Source organism: Centroberyx affinis, unplaced genomic scaffold (assembly GCF_046629955.1).
Source record: "Centroberyx affinis isolate AG114_WGS23_722 - 3 ecotype Tasmania unplaced genomic scaffold, CSIRO-AGI_Caff_v1 ptg001310l_1, whole genome shotgun sequence".
NCBI classification, from domain to species: Eukaryota; Metazoa; Chordata; class Actinopteri; order Beryciformes; family Berycidae; genus Centroberyx; species Centroberyx affinis.
In genome coordinates, this window is record NW_027279815.1 from 54067 (window position 1) to 66295 (window position 12229).

Genomic DNA, 12229 nt, shown 5'->3' on the forward strand with positions numbered 1-12229 from the left:
CCAGAGTAATCAAAGTGATGATTACTAACTTTAAATTATGTTTTGTGCAGTTACAAAATGAAAATGTCATTGGAAGTGACAGATTGAAATACAGTAAATTATATGTGGTTATACAGAAAATAATACTAATGATTGCAAGAACGAGGGAGCTCCAGCAGCTTCAGCACTATAATTCACGGATTGTTAAACCTTTTGAGCCCAGCTGATAAAAATATATTCAAATTACCAATGAAGACATACTGATTTGCAAATCTTGTCATGTGGGAAGGTCACAAGTTAAAAAGACAGTCTACTACTCTGGAGCAACTGCAGGAGTCAGTAATACCAGTCGTAAATAGTGTAAACAACAATACTTAATGCTTAATACTAAATGCAATTAAAGGAATAGTTCACCCAAAATGAAATTTCTGTCATCATCTCCTCCCCCTCATGCCAGTTGAAACACAGGTGAAGTTTGTCCATATAACACACAGGGAGGCTGCAGCACAACTCCATAGCAGCCTTCTCCAAAACAACTGAAGTCAGTGGGGACCAGTTCTTCAGAGTTCCACAAAGACCTACAGTATATTTACACCATCATTTAGTGCAAATCTGAACTACAGCTGATTGATTTGCAACAAATAATGGTGTATAGGTCTTTCTATTCACAGTGTGATTGTTTGTCTGTTTTTGTTTTGGAGCTCTAAAGAACTGGTCCCCATTGACTTCAGTTGTTTTGGAGAAGGCTGCTACCAAGTTGTGCTGCAGCCTCCCTGTGTGTTATATGGACTAACACATTTCACCTGTGTTTCATTTGGCATGAGGGGGAGGAGATGATGACAGAATTTTAATTTTTGGGTGAACTATTCCTTTAAGAAATGACAAATGGTAAAATGCTCTATTTAAAAACAACGAGTTTTAGTCCAGTCCAGTCCCACTCAGCTTTAATGTCCTTTTCTCCACCGGTGTCCTGAGTGGCAGGTGCAGGCAGGGACTGGAACAGCCTGTCTGGAGGCAGTTGACACCTAGCAGTTTCAAATAAAACAAAAGGGAGTGTAGTCAGGAGAGACACACTCTTCTCAGTCAGCCATTTAGTTCAATAGGGCTCAATCCTTCACATTAGCTCCAGTCTCATAGGTAGGTAGGTCCTTTGTTCAAATGAAGGCCATAACCTTTGTTACCCTTCTTGGTTGGTTGATTAACTGATGAATTACTTGGCTCATTGGTTTTCTCTTTCTTTAATTAGATAATGTGCAGTGTACATATAGGCCTATTCACCATATTACAGATGTAGTGGCAAACTCATAGCAGACTCTTCTTTTGCCACTCTTGTAGGATGTAATGTTTTTTGACTCACTATGTTTCCCAAAAAATATTCCATAAAGTGTTAGGCTAATAATCCAAACATGAAACGAGGCCCATTATTCATGGGATCCGGGTTATAATGGTGATATTGCCTTTGAAATTTAGATTATATACTAGGTGAAGATGAAAATCTTATTTTTTCCTTTATTGCATCTCAATTTACTCTGGAATGGTAATAGATATAGGTTTACTTAGAATGGATTCATATTCCTTAGCTTCTTACCTATCAAAGGAGCCTTATGGTTGAGGAGCTATTCCTGATTCATTTTGGGTATGTTATTTTAGGCGTTTTTTCCTGAATTTTGGCTAGGGTCTTTTTAAAACCCTGGCTGCTACATTTTGGACAAGCTGCAGATGAGAGACTTTTTACTAATGCCCGAGTACAGAGAATTGCAGAAATTGCGGACCAGTTATTAGGATCTACGTCGTTTTGGCATTCAACTGCAAGAAGTTTTGAGACATCCAATTATGAATGACCTGGAGACAGTTTTGGACAAAACCGATTTCCTTAAAACTATTATTAGGACGACAACTAGAATATATCTGTGTATTGTCCGCATAAAAGTGAAAGCAGAGTAGATATAAGATGTCCCAAAGGCAGCATATAAATAGAGAATAAAATAGGGCCAAGCACCAAACAATGCAGGACCCCACAGAGCAGCCTAGAGCCCGGAGGACCCGGAGTCACCAAGGCCCATCCTAAAGGACCTGTCAGGGAGATAAGACTTAAACCAGTCCAGAGCTGTGCCAGAGATGCCCATCCAATACTCAAGACGGTCAAGAACGATAGAATGATCCACTGTATCAAATGCCGCACTGAGATCTAGCAGGATGGGGATTGAAGGTTTCCCGCTGTCAGCTGATAGCAATAGATCATTCATTACCTTGAGAAGTGCAGTTTCAGGACTGTGATGGGCTCTAAAACCCAACTGAAACCTCTCAAACAATTCTCACTCATAAGGAGTTGATATTTTCTAAAGAACCTTAGCAAGAAAGGGGAGTTTTGAAATTGGTCAGTAATTGTTGAGGTCATTGGGATGAAGTCCTGGCTTTTTCAGGAGAGGTTGAACTGGAGCATTTTTGAAAAGCATTGGGACAGTACCAGAAGATAGTGAGGAATTTGTAATTTGCAGAATAATGGGACTGACCACATTGACGGCTTCGTTGAGGAGCCTAACAGATGATGGGATGTCTTCTCTGTTGCAGACCCACTTCCTTCAATTGTCTAGTGCAGCTTTAACATTTCAACTTCACTAAAATGCAGCTGCTCTTCAAATGGCTTTCAATACTTGCATGGTGACAGGTGGAGCCATTAGTAACATTTTCCCCTAGCATCTGCTGAGCACTAAGAGCTAAGCGTTGGTCAAAGCATCAATCTAACATGCATGAATCTTTGCTTCTGTGACCTTGTTTCAAGCGACTCGGTCAGTGTTTTGGATGTGCGTACTCTAGCTCCGTGTGTTTTGTCTTTCTCCAGGTGTGGACGGGCCTGCGCTTCCTGGCTGGCCAGTGGCTGTGGGTGAATGGGGACGAGCTGCAGCACCAGGGCCCGCCTCTCCGCCCGGCCCGCTGGCAGCACTGTGGCTCCCTGCCCAAAGGCCGAGCCCGGCCCGGGGAGGTCAGGGACTGCAGGGACAGGAGGAACTTCCTCTGCTTCCAGAGGAAATGAGCTTGAAATGAGCTTCTTGTTAAAATCAGGCTCATTCAAAGTCGAGGGAGGGTGGGGAGGTAAAATGATGTTTCCCTTTTCTTTTCCCTGAAATTTTAAATTAGATTTGATTAGAAAATATGTAGTTAACAAGGTTGCGGGGTACAGTATGTCTCCCTAACCTGGCTTTGTCTACTCCAAAAAACTCTTGAGTTGTAGCTTGAGAAGAGTCAACTCAGTTAAAGCTGCAATAAGCAAAATTTTCTGACCACTAGAGGGTGACAAAACAGCAACACATTAATAAATAAACTCACAGCAAAGCTACTTCTCCCTCCCACCCTTGAACTAATGGTATATGTGATACACTGTAAAAACGAATTTGGGCTTTTAGTTACCTCAATTCTTTTTCCTTAGTCAGTTCAACTAAAAATGACTAAAACATTGGGCCTACTTGAAATTTTAAGTTTTAATGTGGTCAACTCATCAGTCAAATCAGAACTGTCCAGGTAACTTAAATTGCTGAGTTGACTCAATTAAGTGTGAGTAGTAGCCCCTGCAAAACTGCCTTGGACAACCCACACACGCCCACATGGACATACCCTCCTGCTCCACATGCATCATCCAGAAAAAAGGACCATTGCAGTTTGAGAGGACAGCAAGACAGAGCAAATCATTTCAGGTAAATATTTTTGTAAGTTACAACATGCAATGCCATCCTACCTAATGTTAAAATTGTTGCCAAATCCTCATATTATTTATAGCTAGCTAGCTAACTACAGAATTCTTTCCTCATTGATTTGTGTTCAGAACATTTTCCTCCTTGCCCCTCACTGATTAAGTTACCGATTTGTTACCGACCGGTAACCAGCTGGGGAACATTAACCAGTCCGGGGCAACGAGGAAAACATCTGCTGCGATTTTATTAATTTTCTAGAAACAACTGACTGCACTACAGTGAAGAATATGAATTCTTCCCCCAGGGTCGCAATATTTTATGGGACATCAGAGTTGCTAAAGGAACCATGGCATGCTTCCCTCAAAACTGGCTAAAATTAGGTCCCTTGAAAGGATGCTTTCTATGGATCCTATACATTTGAGACAACCTAAAATGTGAAAAGTTTCACTTCCTACCAAGAAATGCTACCAAAAATATGTTTTCTTCCATTTGGGACAGAGCCACTGTTTATCTAGCAAGCTTATCAACAGATAGCTTAACATGGATATAATATAAAACAATGTGTTTACTGCTGCATTACAAAGCTTCACTCTTTGTCAGTGCATTGATGTTTAAATTAATCTATGATGATATTAAGATAAAATTTTCTCACTTATTGTCTATCCCTGCATGATATTAGTCAGTGATGGTTTATTTGTTAAAAGGCTGAATTTAGTTTATTAACAGTAATTCTGTATTTGCTGTGGGTGACTTTGTGGATTTGACTGAAATTACACAAGATATGGAGATATCAATCTGACATTGACTTGTTTTCTTTACAGGGCTGGAGGTCATATTGAGTGGTCTGGAGCAGCCTGTCCTGTCCCCTGTTGGATGAAGTTTCTTGTTCTCTTTGCAGATTGCTGCAGAGTTCTGGTTTCTGTTGATCTCCACCAGTCTTTCTTAGATGGACTTGACAAGTATTTTCCAACACTGCTGGAGTTGTACAGAGTGTGAGCCAGCAGCAGGACCAAGCTTCACAGTCTGCTTCAGTCCCTTGATGTTCAAGTAAGGATAGTCTGATCTTAATCAAATTCTTTCTCACCACTGAACAGAGATTGAAGTTGTGACATCACTTGTAAGCGTGGGGCGATGTTACCTTGTGATTATCAGAAACTAACAAATGTCTGCCGGCTCAGTTGCGTGTGTGTTCTCAATCGGTGCTCAAATCACGTTCTGGTTGCGGATGCTTAGGTCCACCAGCTGTGTTTACAGCGCGGCTAGAGCAGTGACAGACAGACTTTAGTTTGTTTGAGGTGTTTTTCTCCTGTGTATTTTGTTATTCACCTTATTGTTACTTATCCTGTCAAAAATAACCTACACAAGCATGCTTACATTCCATCTTCAGGTCTTGATTGCCACAGTTGGGACACAGTGCGTCTTCCTTTACTGTTCTTCTGTGTTATAGACTTCCAACCAGAAGAGCAGAGCTGCAGTGTTGCTTGGACTGCCTCACTACCTGAGAAAGGATCCCTCCAACTTCACAAAGTCTGAGAGGTGCGTTACACATAACACTTTTGAAGAGCACACTAAGAAATGCATATGGAATTTATTTTTTCTTAAAGGTAAAATGTTAATATTTCTGGTTTACTGAAGCATAATATGACTAGAAAATAAAATCAGCAGGTTCCTGAATGGTAGTGAGTAAAACACAGTGAACAGCCACGGCACACGCACTGTGGAGATTAACTACACACGGTCATTTTGGTACTCTATTGGTTGATATTTTCACCCTGCTCCACAATCTGCCCCACCCCAATCTGTGATGTCAGTATACTTCTGTCTAGAAAAAAAAAGGTACTCTGACATCACAGACTGGTGTGGGGCAATATATCAACCACTAGAGCACCAAAATGACCATGTGTGTAGTCACTCTTTAAAACTGAGTTTCAAGGACCACAAAAACCCTCTCCAGTTTCTATTTTCTCTGTTGGCTAATCAGGCGATTAGGATAACTTATCATTGACTATACAGAATTAATATTTTTAACTCAGTAAATGTTGCTAACATTACAGTAACTAAGTCAGCCATTGTTTATATAGTTACAGCGCTAGCTTTTATACCCTAATCAGGCAGCTTTACAGCAAATATGTTTTTACATGACATCTACATGACATTTACCTATAACTTGATGGTACATGTGATCAACTGTCTAGAAATTGAAAATATTTTATTTACCTACAAATTCAGTCAGTCATTCATTCATTCACACTCCATGTTAAGATGAGGGATGTTTTAGACCATGGAGCGGCACCAGTCGACTTTTGTTTTTTTACAGTCTTGTGGTGGATTTTGTTTTTTGCGCTGTCACCCAATGGATGTAACGGCCATTACACAATACAATGAGGGACAGTGATAAAAAAAGACATATAGACTCTGTGTCTTACAACTATTTATTTTCTCATGAAAAAGGGACATGTGTTTTCTCTGCTCGTTAAAGGGTTTTAACTCTAGTCTCTGTGTTAATATAAAAATGTATCATATCGCTCTCCTTCGGAGTAGTCATTTGGTGTTAATTTGAGGATATATCATAATGCTGTCCTTGTTGTGCCAGAGTCTTTACATGATGAAGTTTGGAAAATGGTACACACACAACAATTTAATACATAATGATCTTTAGGCTACTGATTCGGAGGAGGAAGCTGTGAAGGGAGTGGACGTTGGCCTACTCTTCATCACTAAAGAGCCTGGAGGTGAACAAGACCTGCTCGCCAAGGACGCCGTTAACTTTGCTGTGATCCTGGAGGAGAGGATTCTCAATTTGAAAAAATCTTTTAAGATTTGGCATTTTTCTGCATGTTGTTAATAATCTTATAATGCCTGAACTCTGATTTGGAAAAAAACAAAAAACATTTGTTATGAACTTGAATCAAAATAAATACTTTTTTTTTTTTTTAAGTGATTTCTTGTTTATGAATGCATTCCACTCAGTCCTGTTAGAAAATAAGTGATTTAGTTGACTTGGCAAATAATGCTATTCAAGGTATTGATCAAACTTAAGATTGCCAGTTAGGCCAACTTATACTGGAAAAAGTAACCTGGCTGCCTTAAAATATTATGTTGATTAAACTAAGGTGCTTAGTTGAAATAACCTATGTTTCCTTGTTTGTGCAACAAAAGATAGAAATGCATGTTTGTTGGTTTGACTCATAATGTAATGTCACCTCAACTAGGCATTTAGTTCCTACAACTTGAATTTCCTTGTTAGTAGTACTAAAAATGTTATTGATTGAACTTTAAATATCAAGTTGATCTAACTGTTTATCAGTTTCAGATTAGTCACTTTAACTTATTATTGTGAGTGGTAGGAACTTACATGGAAGTGGAAAGAACTAGACATCCTTAGCTCTCTCAAATCAAGATTTTAAGGCAGTCGGGTTACTTATTTTTTTAAGTTGAGCCAACGTGTTCGTTTTTACAGTGTAGAGCTTCCGCATCAACATGTTAATGCTTAAACTTAGGCTGCATGACTGATGTTTCCAGATACCCCACAGTTTTTTGATCATTTTTTGTTAGTGTTCTTAATATTTTTTGATATGTTGTATACAATTTCTGTTTTTTGTACATGTTTAGTAATGTACAAAGCACAAATGCGTCAACATCAGGAATCACATGTTACATCATGTCTTGAGCCGAGTATTTCAAATTTGATTCCTTCACACAATGATCCTTGATATTATTTAGATTAGATCCTGCATGTTTAAATGATATAAGGTATTTTGAAAGTTGTTTCTGCATATATGAAATACTGTGGAGCTTCTTCTTGTGTTGATTCTATGTTGTAGCAAGATCGTGTTATGATGATGAGATCACCTGTGTCTTTCCACACACCTGTGACAATTAAGTCTCCCTAGAGGAAAATGATTAGTTACTAGTAGACACTGAGGAAGGCTGGAGGGCCGAAAATGTTCTGTCCATCATGACATAAAATAAGTGCTTAACAAAGTAACTTTCCATTGTGTGCAATCCCATATTTTTAATTATTTTTCAACTTATAGAGTCTTACTACCTTCCCCAGAATGCAACAGAGACACCTACAAATTATTACTACTAGCTATTATTTCCTATTTATGTCTGAATATTATCTACCAATACAAGGGACAGCTATGGGCGGTAGTATGGCCTCTTATGCAAATTTATTTGTGAGTAGATTGGAGGAACCAATGATCTGTCTGAACACTGTTAAGATTTGGGTTACATTGACTGATTATATGTTTTTCTTTTGGACAGTTGGGAGTGAAGTGAACAGTGAATAATGAGTCAGTTCATATGTTCACTGTTGATTGATGTCTGCTGTTTGGTTTCTAGTTCCTAGCTTTTATTTTTCCCTGGTTCCTCCCTTTAATCTCAGAATTCTCACTTCATTTTCAGAATTCTGACTTTACTCTTAGAATTCTGATTGTAATCTCAACATTCTGACTTTATTCTCAAAATTTTGACTTTAAACTCAGAACTCAAATAACAATCCCCTAATCCTCTTCCGTACAGTCAAGATGTGAAACATGATGTTGCCATATGTGTGTGTGTGTGTGTGTGTGTGTGTGTGTGTGTGTGTGTGTGTGTGTGAGAGAGAAAGGAGAAAGAGACGGAGAGGAGAAACCAGTTTGCCCATGACAACCTTTCCCTTCATTTGTTCATGATGTCAGCACACTGCAAAACATGCTGAGCTCGGAGAGGTTTTTATCTTCCACTCTGCCTCATCGAGCCTTTTTCCATCCAGTTATCATACAATTTGCAGGATTCAAGAAATTTCAGCTGTTTTTTATGACAATATGTCTGGTTTTATGGAAGAAGAATTACATTTTAAGATAAGATGCTTGATGAATCTAAAAACAAGCAAAGCTTAACTTCTCATTTTTTGTTGTGTAGTAAGATTATCTCTTACCCCACCTACTAGAAGAGCAAAGTTAAAGACACTTGTTTTTCATTCCGCAGGAGCCTTCGATGAGAAGACATTCACCAGGAAGTACACAGGTAGGTTAAATAGATACGTTTTTATTATTTATCCATATATTTGTTTTGCTATTTTCCATCCATCAGGAAGTCAACATTTTTGTTTCACTTCAGCTACAACATTTTCTTTTCCTAGGGTTGGATCAATCTTGTACTAAATGGGGGAAATTGATGAAAAGTAAGTTTAACTAAATACTAAACCTGGATTTAATGATGGAGAAGCAATTAAAAAAAAAACATTCCTTTTTCACATTCCATATTACTGCTAGTATTTTTTGGATTATGACATATACTCTATAAATAGAATGAATATGTATGGGTATAAGAGCATAGGTGCACAGGTGAGGTGAGGCTGAGCTATATAGATATATCCACTGTGTATTTTTAGATTTTCACTGAGGTTTTTTCTTTTTTGAAAAAACATTCAAATATACAAACAGGGTTGACATGTGCTCAGCATAGTAGTATACAAAGAAACAAGAATATGAATATAAATAAACAAATAAAAGTAATAATAATAATTATTTACCCCCCCCCCCCCAAAAAAAAAACAACAACAAAAAAAAACAAACAAAGTTGGGATAATTATTCTTCTTTAAAGAGTCCACCGTACAGTTTGACAGTTTCATTACTTTTTTTAGTGTTTATAAGTTTGAGAGTCTTAATATATTCATTAAATTCACATAAAAATCTAGTGAAATTAGGGGTAACTTTTGTTATTTTGCATTTATGGATGTGAAATTTACCATATAGAATCAATAAGTTTACAATGAATTCCATGTTATGTTTATCCTGTTCAAAATGTGTAATGACATTTTTACACTCAATTTTAATATTATGATTAGTTTTACACAATATAATCTTCTATTTGTGTCCAAAAAGTAATTGAATGTATACAGTGGTAAAATAAATGCGTTAAGGATTCTGGTTCATCATTGCAAAAATGACACTTGTTTTCAATATCTAAAAATTTGGAGAAATATTGATTTGTTGGATATATATTGTGTAAAATTTTGATGTGTACTTCTTCAATCTTATTGGTAATACAGAATTGATATGGTAATAGCCATGCCCTCTGCCAATCAGTACTTCTTCTGCTGATTCCAAACAAACCAGAAATGTAAAACGCATCACTTCCTGTGCACCAGAGGATTTTTCCTGAACTGGCTCTAGGTTGAATCACTATTGTGTTATAGCAATCAGATAGAAAGGAGCATATATTTATATGATGTCACCGATTATTACATTAATCGTATTGTGCTCATACATTGTAATAGTAACTTAAAACACCTTTTTTCAGTATAACATGGCCCCTTGCTTCAGACTCCAAAGTTGCTGATCCACCACCACCCATGAGGAAAACCACATCCATGCCAATACCTCCAGTCCTCTTCAACAAGCCAAGGTAGTCTGTCAGCTCTACATCACTGTTTTACTTTCACATCTAGGGTATTATGACATGGAAAATTAGCTAACAACGTGAAAAAGTAATTTTCATTTATCATGTTATAGTAGTGCTTGAGCTATTAAGTAAGGGATAATGTACAGTGAGTTAAGTCTGACAGGGTGAATCATGGCTATGTAGCACAGACAATCATTTGACATGAAATATTGATTTAAAATTATTTCATTACAAGCTAAAGTAATTTACAAGCTTCTGTCCAAAAACTAGTCCAGCAGAACTCTCTGCAGTAAACAAGCAGTAACGTCTTTTTGGCACAAGGTGGCGCCAGTTAAATTGATGAGAAGATTTGACACTTTGCTTGACTGTGGAGTATGATTAGATGTGAAACCTTGGGTTGATGCAATCAGAATTGGCCAATCAGAACTGAGTGTTCTACAAAGCTGTGTAATAATCAGGTGTATATTGTTACGTCTTTTCATAAAGCAAAGTAACTATCAAATTAACTACATTAACTATCCCATCGTGTTTGTAATTTCCTCTGGTGACCAAGCAAGGTTGATGCATTCATTTGCCAATCAGAAATGGCCAATCAGAACTGAGTGTTCTACAAAGCTGTGTAATAATCAGGTGTATATTGTTATGTCTTTTCATAAAGCAAATTAACTATCAAATTAACTACATCCCATTGTGTTTGTAATTTCCTCTGGTGACCAAGCAAGGTCATTATGAGTTATTGTGTGTGCTAACAACCACATTCATAATGCCTTATATTAAATATGAAAACCCTTACATTTATACGGATGTAGTGGAGGGTAAGCCCAAATAAACTCAGTCTACCTTTTTTAATTGGACATGACAAATTTGTAGTGTATATCAAATGAAGTAGTATCAAACTGATGTCATGTATTTGAGGACAGGGTCTTTTAAGGAAAAAAAAAACATAATGCTTTTTCTGTAAATATAGATTTTTTTTTGCATATGGGCACTTGTTTGCCTTCTGATGATTAAAAGTCATGTTACCCACCTTTTGATTTACTACTCCATCATTGGTATATTAATATATATTTCAAGTATTGCCAAATGAGATACAGTTTTCTTCTTGTCAGGCCCAAACAACATGTGAAGAAACCTTCTCCTGACCCACGAAGCCGCACCGGTCAACCACCACCTTCGCAGTATGGGATGAAGCCTGTTGCACTGCCTGGTCTTGCTGATGGGAGGTTGTTTAACATTTACCCTCCCTTGGTGCAGCCGCCAAAAACCAGACGACATTAAATTTAAGGAGAAGGATGGACTCTTGGCCCAGTGTTCCACTCTGGAGGGTTGCTGGTCAGGAGCCTATAAGGGCCTCCCTGCATTTGAGTTTTCTGTTTGGTTTCTGTTAAAACTGCCTTGTGGTTTAGCCTCTATGTTTCTCTGCCCATCCATTTTGGGTCAGCTTTTAAGATTTCCTTATAAACCTTTTTATTGTTTTTGTTTTTTTGTAACTTCTTGTTCGTTCCCCCTTGGAGAAACACTTCTTGTTTTGGGGTTTGGCTAGGGAATGTAACAGTTGTAGCCAACATACTGTATTTCTACTATTCTGTGTTTAATTTGCCAACCCAGAGGCCTCTGTAATGTCATGTAATAATCTCAAAATTAAACAAAACTTTTACATATGAACTGTGTTGATGAAGTTTGTAGATGAGGATGTATGTTTTGTATATGCAATATTAAATTCAATTCAATGGTGGAAGTAACAAATTACATTTCCTCTCATTACTGTAATTGCATAACCTTTTTGTGCACTGTGTACTGTTTTGAGTAGTTCTTAAAGTCAATGTTTTTAAGGATTGTACTTTGTTACATTTTAAATCACATCCATTACAGAGTACAAATATTGTGGCTCTCCATAGACATTGCATTAGAAACCTTTACCTGCACCTTTATCACATGTGTTCAAGCTTGTAGAGGAAGTGAATTTGCCCATGATAGTAGCTGAGTTAACATGCGTCCAGTTACAGTATTTGTGTTTAACTGGTTGTTGATAGCTAAGAGCAAAACAAACAACAATGGAGAAACTCAATAACTTCTAGTCTGAATACATTTTAAATGAGCTACTTTTTACTTTTACTTAAGTAGATTTGTACACCAGTAATTATACTTTTACTGCAGTAATATTTCA

The 12229-nt window shown here is 37.5% G+C and overlaps 2 long non-coding RNA genes across 2 annotated transcripts; both read left to right on the plus strand.

Annotated features, from left to right (window-relative positions):
* The first annotated feature begins 3584 nt into the window (after positions 1 to 3584).
* LOC139649261 (uncharacterized) lies at positions 3585 to 6451 on the plus strand. Its single transcript, XR_011695598.1, has 4 exons — positions 3585 to 3671; positions 4490 to 4715; positions 5116 to 5204; positions 6328 to 6451. It is a non-coding gene; the product is annotated as an uncharacterized lncRNA (long non-coding RNA).
* Positions 6452 to 8641: 2190 nt separating this feature from the next.
* On the plus strand, positions 8642 to 11779 carry LOC139649267 (uncharacterized). Its single transcript, XR_011695600.1, has 4 exons — positions 8642 to 8681; positions 8797 to 8838; positions 9961 to 10065; positions 11172 to 11779. It is a non-coding gene; the product is annotated as an uncharacterized lncRNA (long non-coding RNA).
* The last annotated feature ends 450 nt before the right edge of the window (positions 11780 to 12229 follow it).